The following is a 17,773-nucleotide window of genomic DNA, read 5'->3' on the forward strand; positions in this document are numbered from 1 at the left end:
TACTGAAGAAGAAGAAGAAGAAGAAGAAGAAGAATTGGTTCTTATATGCCGCTTTCCTCTACCCGAAGGAGTCTCAAAGCGGCTTACATTCGCCTTCCCTTTCCTCTCCCCACAACAGACACCCTGTGAGGGATGTAGGGCTGAGAGAGCTCTGATATTACTGCTCAGTCAGAACAGCTCTATCAGGGTGAGGCTCAGAGGAATTGTAGTCCATGGACATCTGGAGAGCCCCAGTTGGCCACCCCTTCCTGAGGAAGTTGGGAAGAAGAAGATTAGAGAAAAAGGAGAAGACATCAGCTGTTTCAAAGGAATCTCACCCATCAACTTCAGTAGGAAAGCCAAAGTTCTTCCAACCTCAATTCCTCGTGCAAGTCTGCTGTTAGGATTATCACATTTCCTGGGTAACGAAAAGGAAAAGGAGGGGAATCACATTCAGTCAGAGCTGAAAATGACTCCCCCCGCCTTAGGAGAGCCATGTGATCAAATGAGTAGCTAGAGCCTGGGAGACTTTGAATCCCCAATCTCCAATGAAGTTTCTGAAGTAATATTGGACCAGCTATTCTCTCTCAGCCTAAGTGACCCACCTTACAAGGCTGTTGTGTAGATCGACTGGAGAAGAATGAGCCATGGGTGCTGCCCCAGCCCACTTGAAGAAGAAGAGTTGGTTCTTATATGCCACTTTTCTCTACCCAAAGGAGGCTCAAAGTGGCTTACAGTTGCCTTCCCTTTCCTCTTCCCACAACAGAGGGAGGGAGGCGAGGCTGAGAGAGCACTGATATCACTGCCCGGTCAGAACAGTTTTATCAGTGCTGTGGCGAGCCCAAGGTCACCCAGCTGGCTGCATGTGGGGGAGCGCAGAATCGAACCCGTCTCGCCAGATTAGACGTCCGCACTCCTAACTACTACCCCAAACTGACACTTGGAGGAAGACAACCAAGGAAGTCCTCAGTTGCTTTACAGAAGCTGTTGTTGATGTGGTTGTGGTTGTCAGACATTCAGTCGTGTCTGACTCTTGGTGACCCCATGGCTCAGCCGTCCCCCGATCTGTGATCCTGCACTGCCTCCCCCCAAGTGTGCAGTGTTCTGGCCGGGGTCCACCCAGATTGCCTCCAACAACCACCATGCCCTTCGTTGGCCTGGTTCTCTTTCCCCACTGACCAATCCTAGCATAATCGCTGTCCCCATTGAGTTGGATCACAGGATATGGCCAAAGTCAGTGAGCCGGAGTTTCGTGATTTTGCCTTCCGGTGGTACATCAGGCTTTATGCGCTCTGGTATTTCCTGGTCTGTGACTTTTGCAGTCCACGGAATCCACAGGCGGCTTCTCCAGCACCGGAGTTCAACTTTCACAGTGATAAGTGGCTATTGGAAATATGAAAGGTCTAACTAATCTGCATTTGGTAGTCTGGCTGACGTCCTTGCTTTTCCGTGTTCAGTTATAGCTCGTCTTTGCTGAGCGACCCAGAGCAATTCAAGGTCGCCACTCACAACAATTTGCAATCCAAGACAAATGAATTCTTGAACACATTTGATCTCTTCGCCATCAGTTGTTATCGTGACATGTCTATTTTTTTTGCAGTGGTCAGTATTTTTGTCTTTTTTAAGCTTAAGGGAAGGCCAAATTTCTTGCCTACTCCATTGGCCTTTGTGACCAGCTGTTCTAGGCCTTCCTTAGTTTCTCACAGGAGGGTCGTGGCATCAGCATGCCGAAGAATCTTTTATATTTCTTCCTCCAATCTTAATTCCAGTGTTTGATTCTTTGAGTTCAGAGTCTTGGATGCTTTGAGTGCAGAGGTAGGCCATGTCAAATCACCTCTGGACATCTTGGAAGTCAATTTTTAAAAGAAGACCAACAAACTGGGCATTTTCTGGGATCTTCTACCCCATCCTGACTTGTATTTCCTGGCAAATGCTGCAGAAAGAGAGTCGGTGACAACCATTACAATCGGCAATGCCAGCTTAAATTTTGTGATGAGCCGTGATAATATGGCCAGCTATCTTCTGCGAGAGTCTTCAAATCCTCCAGCGACAGAGAATTGCCCTGTGAAGGTCTCAGAACACCTGGAACCACCTTTCCGCCGAGGACTCTACCGCTGTCCATGGTCCTGAAAGAGTATCAGCAAGGCCAAGGGAGCAAAAGGACCCCACAAAATCCCCCGGCTTGTCTCCAGTGGTCAGAATTGATTATTTATTTACCATATGGCTTTTGTGTCATGTAGACCCATTATGCACGGGGGTTTTAGCGCACATTCGGGGTGGAATGGCGGCGACTAAAATCACGGATAACGCACGGAGCCGGCTGCAACCGGCTGCAGCTTCGGTGCATGCCGCCGAAAAAGCCGCGTCAGTGAAACGCGGAAGAAAGCGCAGCTTCCGGGTGAGCGGGGCGCAACCAGAAGCGGCGCCCGGATCGGCGCGTGCATAATCGGTTACTCTGGGTTTTGCCGCCGTCGCGCCCCGCCCCGTGCATAACCGGTATGCGTCGCGTCTTCCCCCTCCGCGTTTTCCACGTGACCCGAAATCGCCGTTTCGGCGGCCGTGCATAATGGGCCGTAGGCAGGACTTCCAAGGACTGTCTGGCAGCCAGGCAAGGGACCTTCAGAGGCGGTTTTACCTTTTCATGCCTCTGTGTCATGATGCCTAACGTTTCCTGGAGAATCTACCACCCAAATCCTGTGAGGTCTCCCATCTCATGAGAAGCCATGGTTGACCCTGCTTAGCTTCTGAGATCTGATGGGATCAGGCTTGCCCCAGTTATCCAGGTCAGGGCTGTCAGTTCAGCTATCCAAACCAGCTAGACAAAATTAGTTAGCCTGTACCAGGAGAGAAGAGCCAGAGTTTAGCAGCCCCTCAAAGACAATCAAAATCTGTGTCAGGGGATGAGCTTCATGAGTCCTTGTTCACTGCTTCTGGTACCAAAGAGCCAGAATCCAGGAGCACCTTGAGGCCTAACAAAATTTGTGGCAGGGAAGGAGCTTTCGTGAGTCCCTCCTCACTTCTTCTGATACAGCTAGGATGTGAGTCTGACATGAGAAACCACAACATTAAAAAAAACAGCAGGAGGAGATTTTAACCTTCCAGGAAATTCTGTTTATCCATCCATCCATCCATCCATCCATCCATCCATCCATCCATCCATCCATCCATCCATCCATCCGTGTTTAGACTTGTATACCGCTGCTCCCAGCAAGCTGGCTTGCGGCGGTTCACAACAAATAAGATAAAACAGATATCCAATATAAAACCACATAACAACAATGATCCTAAAAACAATTCCCAATGGGGGGGGGAGTATAAACTTTCAAGAGTGAAAGCTCCCTTCGAATTGGACGAGGGAAGCATTGACGCTTGAAAGCTTATAACTCAAGAATTTTGTTGGCTTCTAATGTGTGATGGGACCCAAATCTAGATCTCTTCTACTGTAGATCAACATGGTTACCCTCAAAAACTGTATTCGTATATGATGGTGCTTCAGGTTTACAACTTATTGTGCAAAAATTCTGAAGAGTGCTCACATTTTGATTCTGTGAAGGCTCAAGGGGGTGGCAGGTGACAGTGGATGTACGATGGGGTTGTGAGTGTCCTGCATAGTGCAGGGGGTTGGACTAGATGATCCATGAGGTCCCTTCCAACTTTATGGTTCTATGATTTGACTCATGGTGATTTTCTGTATGCTTTGTCAAGGATCTGGCAGGGAGTGCAAATCAGGATTTGACTCAATATTTATTAACTTGGCCTCAGAGGAGCAGTTCTCTTACGAAGGCATGTCAAAGGGAGATTAGAAAGAGAGCCGGATGAATTGCAAGATGGGTAGCTCTGTTTGTCTGTCTTCAGCAGCCTTTCACAACTTTTTAATATTGAGAAACTCCTGAAACTTTCTTCAGGTTTTGAGAAAGCCCAGAAGTGACGCATTCATGCAGAATGCGGTTGGGAAGCAGAGCTAAAGACACGCCCACCTGGGGCCCCTCCCCTTTCTCCAGGCCCATCATTGGTCATTTGAGGGGGGTGCAGAATGACATGACCATTCATGGTCATATCACCAAAGAAATGTTTAACAAATTAAAAAATATATTAAAATTAATCGACTCCCACCCATTCAGGAAACGCTTCCAGGGCCGTCAAGAAGAAAGAAGAAAGAAGAAAGAAGAAAGAAGAAAGAAGAAAGAAGAAAGAAGAAAGAAGAAAGAAGAAAGAAGAAGAGTTGGTTGTTATATGCCGCTTTTCTCTACCTGGAGGAGTCTCAAAGCAGCTTCCATTCACCTTCCCTTTCCTCTGCCCACAACAGACACCCTGCGAGGGAGGTGAGGCTGAGAGAGCCCTGATATTACTGAAGAAAAAGAGTTGGTTCCTAAATGTCGCTTTTCTCTACCTGGAGGAGTCTCAAAGGGGCTTCCATTCACCTTCCCTTTCCTCTCCCCACAACAGACACCCTGTGAGGGAGGGGAGGCTGAGAGAGCCCTTTCCTTTCCTCTCCCCACAACAGACACCCTGTGAGGGAGGGGAGGCTGAGAGAGCCCTGAGATTACTGAAGAAGAAGAAGAGTTGGTTCTCATATGCTGCTCTATAGCCTGCTCTATAGCCACAGAGGAGAGCAGGGGTCTGTCTCTAGCAGCACCTGAAAGACTTCCAAAATCTGTGGCAGGGGATCAGATTTCACAAGTCCTAGCTCACTGCTTCAGCTATCTGAAGCAGGGGTAATCAACCTGTGGTCCTCCAGATGTCCATGGACTACAATTCCCATGAGCCCCTGCCAGCATTTGCTGGCAGGGGCTCATGGGAATTGTAGTCCATGGACATCTGGAGGACCACAGGTTGACTACCCCTGATCTGAAGGACCAAGCAGCGACTCCCCTGCCACAAATTTTGCTCGTCTTTCAGGCACGATGGGGCTCCAAAACCAGCTAGTTCCTAAAACACACATGCCCTAGAAACGGTTACTCAATAATCCTGAAATAAAAACACGCACTGAAAATCAGACGGTCAGAGACTCTGCCAGGTGAGAAAAGTTTCCCTTGATGTTTTAAAATGAGGCGTTGGTCAAGAAACAGCCCACCATCGATATAAAGTTGTATCCCCCCCCCCTTCCTGCAAAATGATCAGCTCCATCATGCCTTGAATAAGTCAAACCTCATTGCCGATGAACACGCAGGGAAGGAACGGGAAATTTCTGGCAGCTCTCCGACACTTTCATCCCTCCCTTTCTCTCACGCTCTGCAGAACTTGGAAGCGAAGCAAGGTCAGGCTCGGTTTGTGGTTGGAGGGGAGCCACCAAGGAAGTCCACAGGTGCTCTGCAGGAGAACTGAATTCTCTACAGGAGAATTCAGGAGGTTCTCTACAGGAGAACGCTCACCTGGAAGAAAAAGAAGAGCTGCGTTTTTTGTATCCTGCTTTTTTACAACCTGAAGGAGTTTCAAAGTGGCTTACAATCACCTTCCCTCCCTCTCCACACAAGAGATACACTGGGAGGTAGGTGGGGCTGAGAGAGCTCTGAGAGAACTGGGGTGAAGAAGAAGAGCTGTTTTTTTTATACCCTGCTTTTCCCTAGCTGAAGGAATCTCAAAGCAGCTTATAATCACCTAGAAAAAGAGTTGGTTTTTATACCGCGCTTTTTGCTGCCCGAAGGAGTCTCGAAGCAGCTTACATATGCCCTCCCTTTCCTCTCCCCACAACAAACACCCTGTGAGGGAGGGAGGCTGAGAAAGCCCTAAGATTACTGAAGAAGAAGAAGAAGAAGAGTTGGTTCTTATATGTCATTTTTCCCTACCCAAAGGAGTCTCAAAGCGGCTTCCTATCGCCTTCCCTTTCCTCTCCCCACAACAGACACTCTGTGAGGGAGGTGAGGCTGAGAGAGTTCTGACAGAACTGCTCAGTCAGGACAGCTTTCTCAGTGCTCTGGCGAGCCCAAGGTCACTCAGCTGGCTGCATGTGGAGGAGGAATGGGGAATCAAACCTGGCTCGTCAGATTAGAGGCCCCTGCCTGGTTCTGGAAAACCCCACAAGTTTTCAAGCCTTCCTGTGCATGCACACTTCCCTGACACTGTATCTGAGGGAGTGCAGCTAGCTACAATGAAGACATATAATCTGAACTCTTGCTAAACCTCTAGGGCAGGGGTAGTCAAACTGCGGCCCTCCATATGTCCATGGACTACAATTCCCATGAGCCCCTGCCAGCGAATGCTGGCAGGGGCTCATGGGAATTGTAGTCCATGGACATCTGGAGGCCCGCAGTTTGATCACCCCTGCTCTAGGGCAATTAACCCCCCTCTCCCACCATCTCTCTCCAATATATATGATTGAGGAAACTCTTCAATGATACCCAAAGAATGTCCTTGTACGTGGAAGTTTAGGTCTTGAATAAAGCTTTGTTGGTCTCAAAGGTAACCCCGGACTCAAACTTTTGTTCTGCGGCTTCTGAAAGCAAGGGCATGTTGGCTCTTGAAAGCTCAAACCCCAACAAAACTAGATGGTCTCTCAGGCCCCCCTCCACTGGATTCCAGCTACTGCCCTCTGAAAATCCTATAAAATCCCCGGGGGGTTTGGGCAAACCACCAACACGGTTTGGAGGTCTGACATTTGAGGATGGATTTTCTACAAAACGGAGGGTTTTTTTTTTTTTTTGGAAATAGCAAAAACTGCCGTGTGACATTCTGCTAACTGAACGCCCACTCCCCTCCTCGCTCCCCCCACCCCCCCGAGGCTTTTAACGGTGATCAAGTTAAGAAGTTAACTTTGCCATTACTGTACACACTTCTCATCGTCTTACCAGGGTGCTTAATTGCCATTGTTGTCCCAGGAAAATGTCAGCGTGAGTCACACACCGTCTTCCATTAGGATGAATATTAATTCAACTTGCCCATTGTCAGCACAGGGGGATTCTTTGTCTCTCTCTTTTCAAACTTTTCCTGTCGCTACTTTGGGAACGGAAGAACATGAGAAGAGTCTTGCTGGATCGGACCCGTGGTCTATCTAGTTCAGCATCTGTCTCACAAAGGGGCCAACTAGAAGAAGAGCTGGTTCTTAGATGCCGCCTTTCTCTACCTGAAGGAGTCTCAAAGCGGCTTCCAATCGCCTTCCCTTTCCTCTCCCCACAAGAGACACCCTGTGAGGGAGGCTGAGAGAGCCCTGAGATTACTGACATAGAAGAGTTGGTTCTTATATGCCGCCTTTCTCTACCCGAGGGAGTCTCAAAGCGGCTTACATTCGCCTTCCCTTTCCTCTCCCCACAACAGACACCCTGCGAGGGAGGGGAGGCTGAGAGAGCCCTGAGATTACTGAAGAAGAAGAAGAAGAAGAAGAAGAAGAAGAAGAGTTGGTTCTTAGATGCTGCTTTTCCCTACCCGAAGGAGTGGGGAATCGAACCCGGTTCTCCCGATTAGAAGCCACCAGTCTTGACCCACTATACCATGCATACTAGTCTATCAACAACTATGAAGAAGAAGAGTTGGTTCTTATATGCCGCTTTTCCCTACCCGAAGGAGGCTCAAAGTGGCTTACAGTCGCCTTCCCTTTCCTCTCCCCACAACAGAAACCCTGTGAGGGAGGTGAGGCTGAGAGAAACCTGATATCACTGCTTGGTCAGAACAGCTTCTGTCAGGGCTGTGATGAGCCCAAGGTCACCCAGCTGGCTGCATGTGGGGGAGCAGGGAATCAAACCCGGCTTGCCAGATCCTAACCACTACACCAAGCTGCCTTTTGTGTGGTTTTTCTTGGATGTCTTTTATATGGTGCTACCCTCCCCGAGTCCGGTCCAGGAGAGAGAGGGAGCCAGATATAAATACGACATTAATAATAAATCATAATCATAATCATAATCATAATCATAATCATAATCATAATCATAATCATAATCATAATCATAATCATAATCATAATGGAATGAGCTCCTGGGTAAGTCACGGGCCCTGCGGGAACTGTCAGTGTTCCACAGGGACTATAAAACAGAGCTCTTCCGCCAGGTCTTTGGATGAGGCTGGGATTGGTGAGGAAGAACATTGCCCCCCCGGGGTTTGAGGTATACATCGCTGCTCTCCATTCTCCAACGCCCTTGTTTGGGTAGCGGGAGAGAGGTATTTTCCGCCATGTTGGGAATCTTTAAAAGTCTTTTAATGGGAGTTTTAATGGGGGATTATAAGACTGCTGTTACCCACCACCAGCCTATGTAGGGAGCGGCGGGAAATAAATGAAATCATCATCATCATCATCATCATCATCATCATCATCATCATCATCATCATCATCTGCTGTGGAGGAACATGAGTCCAGTCCAGCAGCTCCTTCTGGCACCATGAGAGTTTTGTGGTAGATGCCTTCAGAAGTTAGTGCCCCCTTCCTTGGGTGACCTCTCCGACGTTTATCCCCACAAAATCCTCTTGATCTTGAGGGGTGGTGGGGCTGGAATCCATTTTACTGCAGGCCTGACCTGGATAGCCGAGGCAAACCTGATCCCGTCAGACCTCGGAAGCTAAGCAGGGCTGACCCTGGCTCGCATTTGGATGGGAGACCTCCACGGATTAGGGTGGCAGTTCCTCCCAGGAACACTAGGGGTCATGACGCAGAGTCAAGCGATGGCAAAATACCTCCGAATGGCCCTCGCCTGGCTGCCAGGCAAGCCTCCGGCCTCCTGGCTCCATGACACACACCACAGGCTCAATAAATCACACTACCACCCAACAGAGCTAACCTTCCGAAATGTTCCGACCTAGAAGGGAAACCTGGATTGGGTCTGAATGGCCAACAGGCATGGCTGTTGACGTTCCAGAACACCAGCCGATTCATCAGAGCTGCGGTTCGGAAGGCCGGTGCTCCTGGTGTATTGCACAGCGGCTTGAGGCAGGTGCTCACAGGCCAGCCCCGGTACCTTTGCTCCCGTGCGTAAAAAGACCCCTCTTCGATCGGCAGGCCTCGGCACCGGCGTGACATCGTCAACCTTTGGTGAGTAACACATGACTGATGTCCCGCTTCCCACGCTTGCACTTATTCTGGAAAGGTGGGCGTCGTGTCTTGTCACCCGTGTGGTGTGCCAGCCTCGGGGTTGTGCTACCAGGCGTTACTACGATCGGGAAGAGCTTCCCACTCCGGGAAAGCGTTCCCACGATCTTCAGAGGTCATGGAGAGAGGCATTCTTCTGTCGGAACGCCGCGTGACTCCTCGCCGGCTCTCCATCTCAAAGAAGCGGACCTCATTGGTTCGTCGCCTGTTGGGTGGCGAAGGTTCTTCCTCATGTTGAGCCCAACTCTGGTGGACAGTGTCAACAAGGTGCAGCCGGTTTGTGGTGACCCTGCAGGGTTTCCAAGGTGAGAGGTGAGCAGAGGTGGTTTGCTCCTGCTTGCCTCTGCGTAGAGACCCTGGGCGTCTTTGGTGGCCTCCCATCCAGAGGCAAACCAAGGCCAACTCTGCTTACCTTCCAGGCCTGATGTGATTGGGCTAGCCTCAACAATCCCGGTCAGGGTAGAAGAACAGGGGGGGGGGGGTTTGCCCTTGCCTGCCTCTGCGTAGCAACCTTGGACTTCTCTGGCTGTCTCCCACCCAAATTCTAACCAGGGCTGACCCTGCTTAGCTTCTGAGATCTGATGGGATTGGCCTAGCCTGAGCACCCAGCCAGTGCAGGCACTGTCCACTTCCTTGGTGGTTTCCCATCCCTGTCCTAAGCAGGGGAAACCCTACCTAGCTCCCTAGACCTGATGTGATTGGACTAGCACAGCCATCAAAGGCCAGGCCAGGTCCTAAATCTTCTACTTCCTCTTTTGGCCACCCATCTGTTTCATTTGCTGTTCTTCTGTTGGCTTGATACCAATTTAATGGCCACGAGTTCCTTCAAGGAGTCCTGGGGATCGTTATGTGAAGGGAATGCAGAGAATTTGATTCTTCCTCCCTGTGCAGCCAGCTGGGTGTCCTTGGGCCAGAGTCTTGTCAGAGCTGTTCTCAAAGTGCAGTTCTTTCAGAGCTCTCTGAAGGGAACCTCCACGTCTGACAGCATTAAAACATCCACGGCGAAAAGCATCGAAAGCATTGTAAGGAAGCGAAACGTTTGGTGACTTCCTGCTCCTTTGAGCACACTTCCTCTCTGCTTGCCTCCAGAACTGTGCTCTTCATTCTGGAGCCAATCAGGACACTGGAAAAGATTCTCTGAGAAATACCAGGACGTTCCCATTCTGACTCTGCCAAATACCCCTCTCTTCCAGTGCCCCCTGCAGGATGTTTTTGACTCACATACGCCAAAGATCTTGCAGAGTCCGACACTGTTCTCTGCGAGGCCTCCTTGGCGGGAGGCAGAGGACCGTTTAATCCTCTTCGTCTCGGCTAACCAGATATTGACGGCCGAGCTGGAGGGGAGACTGAGGCTGAGGCTGAGGCAGTACCAGGAGGGGGACGTGAGCGTCAGGTGCCTGCCGCTGTGTTTGCAGGGGGGCGAGGCCTGGCCTGCGTTGGCAGTGCATCAGCATTCCTATAAAAGTGTAGAATGAACCATTTTGTAAAACAAAACACCCAATGAGTGGGTGGAAGGGTTTGAACGGCAGCTCCGCACGCTGAAGGTCAAGGCTGTTCCAAGGGGACTGGTGGCTCTTCCGGAAAGAGGAGAGAACGGAGAGAAGCCCTTGCACAAGAGGAGGGCCGTTTGCCTTCCTCCCGGCTCCCGTGTTTTCCTGGCCAGCCTTGTTTTCCCGCTGCTCCAGAATGCAGAAGGAGAGTCGGACGTGGCACGAATTTTGCCTGCCGTGTGTCTCTCGCCCAAGGGAAAGCTCAGAGGTCCTAATCTTGTGGCTAATTTTGGAGGCGACATTTTAAAAAGGCATTTATATTTAAAGCTGCAAACACTCCTCTGTTGGCCTTCAGCTGCGGGATCAGCAACAGCGAGAGCCCACTTGAAGAAGAAGAGTTGGCTCTTATATGCCACTTTTCTGTAACAGGCGTCTCAAAGTGGCTAACAATCCCCTTCCCTTTCCTCTTCCCACAACAGACACCCTGTGAAGTAGTAGAGGCTAAGAGTGCCCTGAGATTACTGAAGAAGAAGAAGAAGAGTTGGTTCTTATATGCCACTTTTCTGTAACAGGCGTCTCAAAGCAGCTCCCAATCACCTTCCCTTTCCTCTCTCCATAACAGACATCGTGTGAGGTGGGTGGGGCTGAGAGAGCTTTTGAGAGAAATGCTCTGCGAGAACAACTCTATCAGGACTGTGAATAGACCAAGGTGGGTGCATGTGGAGGAGGAGCGGGGAATCAGACCTGGCATTCCAGATTAGAAGTCCACATTCCTAACCACTATAACAAGCTGGGATCAGCAACAGTGGGAGGCAGCATGGTGTAGTGGTTAGAAGCACCCATGTCTAATCTGGCGAGCCAGGTTTGGTCTTTGTACAAACCTGCAGCATTGACAGTCCTGGCTGTCATCAGTCGGGGGAGGGGGGGAATGGGGAGGACAGGGACCTCATGGGGGTACAATGCCCCAAAGCCCACCCTCCAAAGCACCCGTTTTCTCTGGGGGAGCTGATCTCTGTAGTTTGGAGATGAACTGTAATCCAAGGGGATCCCCAGACCCTATCTGGAATGTGGTAACCCTACCTGGTAGGGTTGTCAATCCCCCAGGTGAAGAAGAAGAAGAAGAAGAAGAAGAAAGAAGGAAGGAAGGAAGGAAGGAAGGAAGGAAGGAAGGAAGAAGAAAGAAGAAGAAGAAGAAAGAAGGAAGAAGGAAGAAGGAAGAAAGAAGAAAGAAGAAGAGTTGGCTTTTACACTCTGCTTTTCACTGCCCAAAGGAGTTTCCAAGTGACTTTACAATTGCCTTCCCTTTCCTCTCCCCACAGCAGACACCCTGGGAGGCAGGTGGGGCTGAGAGAGCTCTGAGAGCGCTGCTCTATGAGAACAGCTCTAACAGGACTGTGACCAGCCCACAGTCACCCAGTTGGCTGCATGTGCAGGCACAGGGAATCACACCCAGCTCACCAGCTTAGAAGTCGCTGCTCTTAACTACGACACCGTGCTGGCATTATCGCAGCCAGTTTCCAGATAACAGAGACTGGTTCCCCTGGAGAAAAAGGCTGTTTTGAAGGGTGGGCCCTCCACCTGCACTTTTCAGGCTTCAGCCCCCCCCCCCCAATTCCCCAGGTATTTCCTAACCTGGAGCTGGCAACCCCAAACCCTAGCCATGCCCCCCCTCAAGATTTCTCCCTTATAAACATCCCTTTAAACAGTTCCTTGCACTTGCCGAAGGAAGCAAGCTAGCTGTGGCTCACGGAAGCTCATCTCATCTCATCTCGATACAAATGCTGTGAGTCTCCCAGGTGCCGCTGGGCCTTTTGTTTTGATTTCCCAGTGACGGGGCCACATTAACATGGTGCTGCTGAGCACACCATGCGGAGTGCTTGGGAGGTAAAAAAAACAAAACTCCTTGCTCGCTCGCTCTGCAAACGATCCTGAAGTGCCACAGCAGGCGCATTGGCTCCTGTCCAGACTGGCAGCACTGCACAATGCCAAATCTGGATTTGCCAACCTCCAGGTGGGGCCTGGAGATCTCCCGGAATGACAAATGATCTCCTGGTCACAGGAAGATGTTCTCTTGGAGGACCTGGCTACTTTGGAGAGGGGTCCTCTGCGGCATTATAAACAGCTGAGATCTCTGCCCTCCCCAGACGCTGTTCTGTGCGCAAACCTCCAGGGCTTTTCCAGCCTAGAGGTGTTCACCCAAGGCAGGCCTCAATCCCATCCAGGAGAGTAATGCTTTTATGGGTTTTAATGGGGTTTTAGCTGGACTTCTGTAACCCATCACGAGCCTCTCAGCAGTGGCAGGTAATTAATTTTAATTTTAATTTTAATTTTAATTTTAATTTTAATTTTAATTTTAATTTTAATTTTAATTTTAATTTTAATTTTAATTTTAATTTTAATTTTAATTTTAATTTTAATTTTAATTTTAATTTTAATTTTAATTTTAATTTTAATTTTAATTTTAATTTTAATTTTAATTTTAATTTTAATTTTAATTTTAACAACAACAATAACAACAACATCTCTTTTTAGGCTGCTGCTTGACATTTTAACCCAGCCTTTCTTCACTTTTTTACTCTAGAGAAAACTTTCTCCAGGTTCCGGGAAACCCCCCATGTGGTGCGATCCTGCCGAATATGGTTGGGAAGCAGAGCTGGGTCCATGCCCACCCAGGTGTCCCTCCCCTCCCCACCCCCTCCAGGCCCCTCACTGGGCATTTTGGGAGGGTGTTGGTAGAGGCCGGCATGACCATATATGGTCCTATCACCCGATGCATGTTTCACAAAGTTTAAAAATCTATAAACATTTATTTTACTCCCACCAATTTGGGAAAAGCTTCCAGGGCCGTCAAGAAGCCCCCGGCTTTCACGAAACCCTGGTTGAGAAAGCCTGGTGTATACAAAGTCCATTTGGCCCAGAGGTGAAAGGTAAACCTATCCAGGCTGCCTATGGAAGAGGAGTGGGGAATCGAACCCGGTTCTCTGGATTATAGGCTGCCGCTCTTAACCACAATACCAGGCTGGCTCTCTTGGTTCCCCCCCCCCCATGCCCTATTGAACAGCAGTGCTAGACTGTTGAGGGGCCTAATTTCAGCCTCTAGCTGGGTTTATTCCATCTTAAACTTTCAGTTACTATTTCATCTACACCAGGGGTAGTCAAACTGCGGCCCTCCGGATGTCCATGGACTACAATCCCCCCGAATGCTGGCAGGGGCTCGTGGGAATTGTAGTCCATGGACATCCGGAGGGCCACAGTTTGACTCCCCCTGATCTACGCTGACCGATGTCCGGAATAGGGGGGATGGTTGTATTAGGTCGCCGCCATTTGCCATAGGTTGTAAACTGTTTTAATTGTTTTATGGGGATTTTAAATTGTATGGATGTTCCTATTTTGTTAACCGCCGTGAGCCAGCTATGGGAGCTGTGATATAAAAATCAATCAAACAAACAAACAAATAAATAATACCTGAGCCAGATTTGAGTCTGTTAGCACCTTAGAGATTGACCGAATTCCATGGTGATAAGATGTGAGTCCCGAAAGCTTGCACCCTGCAAATCTGGGAGGTCTCAAAGGATTGGACCCTCTCTCTCTTGTGCTCCAGGCCCAACATGGTGGCCCACCAGGATCCAGCTCTTTGGGGGTCATTTCACAGGGTAGATCATAGAATCATAGAGTTGGAAGGGGCCATACAGGCCATCTAGTCCAACCCCCTGCTCAACGCAGGATCAGCCCAAAGCATCCTAAAGCATGTTTCCATCTGCAGTACCTTCAAAACGATCAAGATTTGCACAGTATCAACTTCTGAAGATCAAAGCAACCGAGGAAAGGAGTTTGGACTCTTGCAACTTCATGCCCCCAAAATCTTGTTGGTCTCTTTGGGTGCTGATGAACTCAGATGAAGAGCCAGCTTGGTGTGGTGGTCAAGAGCAGTGTCCTCAAATTTGGAAAACCGAGTTTGATTCCCTGCTCCTCCACATGCAGCCAGCTGGTGACCTTGGGCCACTCCCAGTTCTCTCAGAGCTCTCTCAGCCTCAACCTATCTCACAGGGTGTCTGCTGTGGGGAGATGAAGGGAAGGTGATTGTGAGCTGCTTTTGGACGCACGAGGCCTGCTGAGTGACCTTGGGCCAATCCCAGTTCTCTCAGAGCTTTTTTTCAGCCTCATCTTACCACACACAGTGTCTTCTGCGGGGAGAGGAAGATGACTGTGAGCTGCATGCAAGGCCTGCTGGGTGACCTTGAGCCACTGACAGTTCTCCCAGAGCTCTTTCGCCTCACCTCCCTCACAGGGTGCCTGTTGTGGAAAGCTGCTCTGGGACTCCCTCGGGTAGCGAATATCCAGGGTACAAAACCCCAGCTCTACTCCTTCTCCTCTAAGAAGCTCCTGGCCTTGAAGCTAGAAAATCTCTCTCTCTTTCCCTCCAACCCAAAGTCTTCCTGGCTCAGAAGCAAAGATCTGCTGGGGGTTGTAATCCTCCTCTCCCCTGAGAGGCTGTGTGATGCTTCTCATTATTCAGAGCTTCCGTCCGTCCCTTATTGGCTCCGGAGAGCTCAAGTCGAGCTGCGTCTCAGCGACAGGTGGCAGCTGCAGAGGCATAAAAGAGGGGCAAAGAGGCTTCAGTTCCAAAGGGGGAAGAAGAACTTGAGCAGCCTCTTGACGCTTCCTGGCTGCCTGCCGCTGCTGCTCCCTGGGTGCCAGAGGGAAGGGGCTCCAGAAACACACGGGAAGCACCTGGAGGAGACGCACCTGCTGAGAAGGAGACCGCAAGGCTTGAGACTTCGCCAGGTAGCCAGGAATCCTCTGGAGGGTTGGAACGGACCGTGCAGGTAACAGCTTAGCTCTTTCCCCGTGTGTGCCAGTTCGTGGGCCCTCTTCCCTGACGGCTGGCAATTCCTGCTCCCTTTTCAGATTCTTGGCTGATGTCTTTTCATGCCCGCCTCTTCCCCGTGGCTCCGGCATCAGCTCTGTCATTAGCAGCAGCCTTCCCTTGACCGTGTTCACACATCCCGGGTATTATCTGGGGAAGAGCAAAGAGAACGGGGGAAGCGTGCAGGGTTGCTTTCTTCGGCTTTTTCCGAGTAATCAGGTTGCCGGCGGAAAGCTGCCTCGACGTGGGAGGTTCACGGCGATCCCTTTCTCTGCAGCGATCGGGGGAAGCTCCCCGGGAATTTACGAGCCGGCTGAGCTAGGCAAAGTCTTTCCGAGCTCAAATCATTCTCTTGCAGGATATGCCGGCTGCTTTCCAATTGGGCTGACGGAAATCCAAGGCTTTGGAAATAATTTAAAAGTACTTTTTCTTGGTAGCAAAAGCTCTTTTTACCTACACTTCTTGAAGCCCAATTCTAAGAGGGGAAGGAAGGAAGGAGGGAAGGAAGGAAGGATCTTGTTTATGGATACTGCCTATAGGTGTGCGTTTGTGTGTAGAAAAAAGCAAGAATCCAGTAAGAAAGAAAGAAAGAAAGAAAGAAAGAAAGAAAGAAAGAAAGAAAGAAAGAAAGACAGAGACAGAGACAGAGACAGAGAGAAAGAAAGACAGACCGAGAGAGAGACAGAGAGAGAAAGAAAGAAAGAGACAGAGACAGAGAGACAGAGAGGCAGAGAGAGAGAGAGAGAGAGAGAAAGAAAGAGACAGAGACAGAGACAGAGACAGAGAGACAGAGAGACAGAGAGACAGAGAGAGAAAGAAAGAAAGAAAGAAAGAAAGAAAGAAAGAAAGAAAGAAAGAAAGAAAGAGGGAGGGAGGGAGGGAGGGAGGGCGAGTGAGCGACACTTTCACACACACACAGATACTGGACCTTGTCTATGGATACAGCCTCTGTGTGTGTGTGTGTGCTCTTGTGTAGAAAAGAGCAGGAGTCCAGTGGTACCTTAAAGACTAAGCAAATTTGTGGCAGGGGAGGGGCTTTCGTGAATCACTGTGTGTGTGTGTGTGTTTCTGCTGAATTTACTAATAAAATAATTGATATGATCTCACCAGAATTCAGCATTAAAAAACCTAATAAATCCATGGATTTCATGAATGTACCCACAATAAAGCAAAGGAACTTTAAAGCACATTCTCCAGTCTGGGTGGATAAAGCTCATTTTTTAATCCTAGGGAGAGAGTTTCAAATCCACGGCACTTTGTGTGACACGACAGCACCAAAGCTATAACAGGAATAAGAGAAAGAAGGGAGAAGCCTTTGGGTCTGATCCACCGGGGCGTTCTCCTCTGTATGTCCCTTGGCAAGGCGTGGGAGCTACAGAAGAGCTTTGTGGTGGACGGTGCCTTCAACACGGTTTCATTTGACAAGGCTGCAAAAAAGAAAGGGGAGGAAAAGGGCAACAAAGATGGTGAGGGGTTTGGAGACCAAGACATAGGAGGAAAGGTTGGGGGAGCTTGGTCTGTTTAGCCTGGAGAGGAGGCGACTGAGAGGGGATCTGAGAGCCATCTTCAAGCACTTAAAAGGCTGCCATGTAGAGGATGGAGCAGAGTTGTTCACTCTTGCCCCGTAGGACAGACCAGAATGAATGGGGTGAAATGAATGTAAAAGAAATCCCATCTAAACACTCAGAAGAAGTTCCTGACAGTTAGAGAGAGCCAGTTTGGCGTAGTGGTTAGGAGTGCGGACTTCTAATCTGGCTAGCCGGGTTCGATTCTGCGCTCCCCCACATGCAGCCAGCTGGGTGACCTTGGGCTCGCCACGGCACTGATAAAACTGTTCTGACCGGGCAGCGATATCAGGGCTCTCTCAGCCTCACCCACCCCACAGGGGGTCTGTTGTGGGGATAGGAAAGGGAAGGCGACTGTAAGCCGCTTTGAGCCTCCTTCAGGTAGGGAAAAGCGGCATATAAGAACCAACTCTTCTTCTTCTTCTAGAGCAGTTTCTCAGTGGAACAGGCTTCCTCGGGAGGTGGTAGGTTCTCCATCTATGGAGATATTTAAACAGGGGCTGATAGCCATCTGACGGAGAGGCTGATTTTGCGAGGGTTCAAGGGGGTGGCAGGGTACAGTGTGTGAGCGAGAGGGTTGTGAGTGTCCTGCATTGTGCAGGGGGTTGGACTAGATGACCCAGGAGGTCCCTTCCAACTCTGTTATTCTATGATTCCCTTCAACCCGGGGATGACCAAATTGTGGCTCTCCAGATGCCCATGGACTGCAATTACCATGAGCCCATGCTAGCATGGCCAATTGGCAGGGGCTCATGGTAACTGTAGTCTGTGGACACCTGGAGAGCTACAATTTGTCCACCCTAGACACTCAGTCATCTGTGGGGGATCGCTTGAAATAATCCAGATTGGCACCGCTGGTCTG

General features: G+C 49.7%; 2 protein-coding genes across 2 annotated transcripts in view; one reads left to right on the forward strand and one right to left on the reverse strand.

Moving 5' to 3' along the window:
- The window catches only part of FNDC11 (fibronectin type III domain containing 11), a 417,259-nt gene that overhangs the window by 78,499 nt on the left and 320,987 nt on the right, over nucleotides 1-17,773 (reverse strand). The gene's annotated exons all lie outside the window — the stretch shown is intronic.
- Nucleotides 14,940-17,773, forward strand: part of PDYN (prodynorphin) — a 29,095-nt gene continuing 26,261 nt past the window's right edge. Inside the window, exon 1 of the mRNA XM_077335964.1 lies at nucleotides 14,940-15,305. The gene's annotated coding sequence lies outside the window, so the exon portion shown is untranslated. The remainder of the gene's footprint in view (nucleotides 15,306-17,773) is intronic.

The sequence above is a fragment of the Paroedura picta genome, chromosome 4 (assembly GCF_049243985.1).
Source record: "Paroedura picta isolate Pp20150507F chromosome 4, Ppicta_v3.0, whole genome shotgun sequence".
In the NCBI taxonomy this organism is placed as follows: domain Eukaryota; kingdom Metazoa; phylum Chordata; class Lepidosauria; order Squamata; family Gekkonidae; genus Paroedura; species Paroedura picta.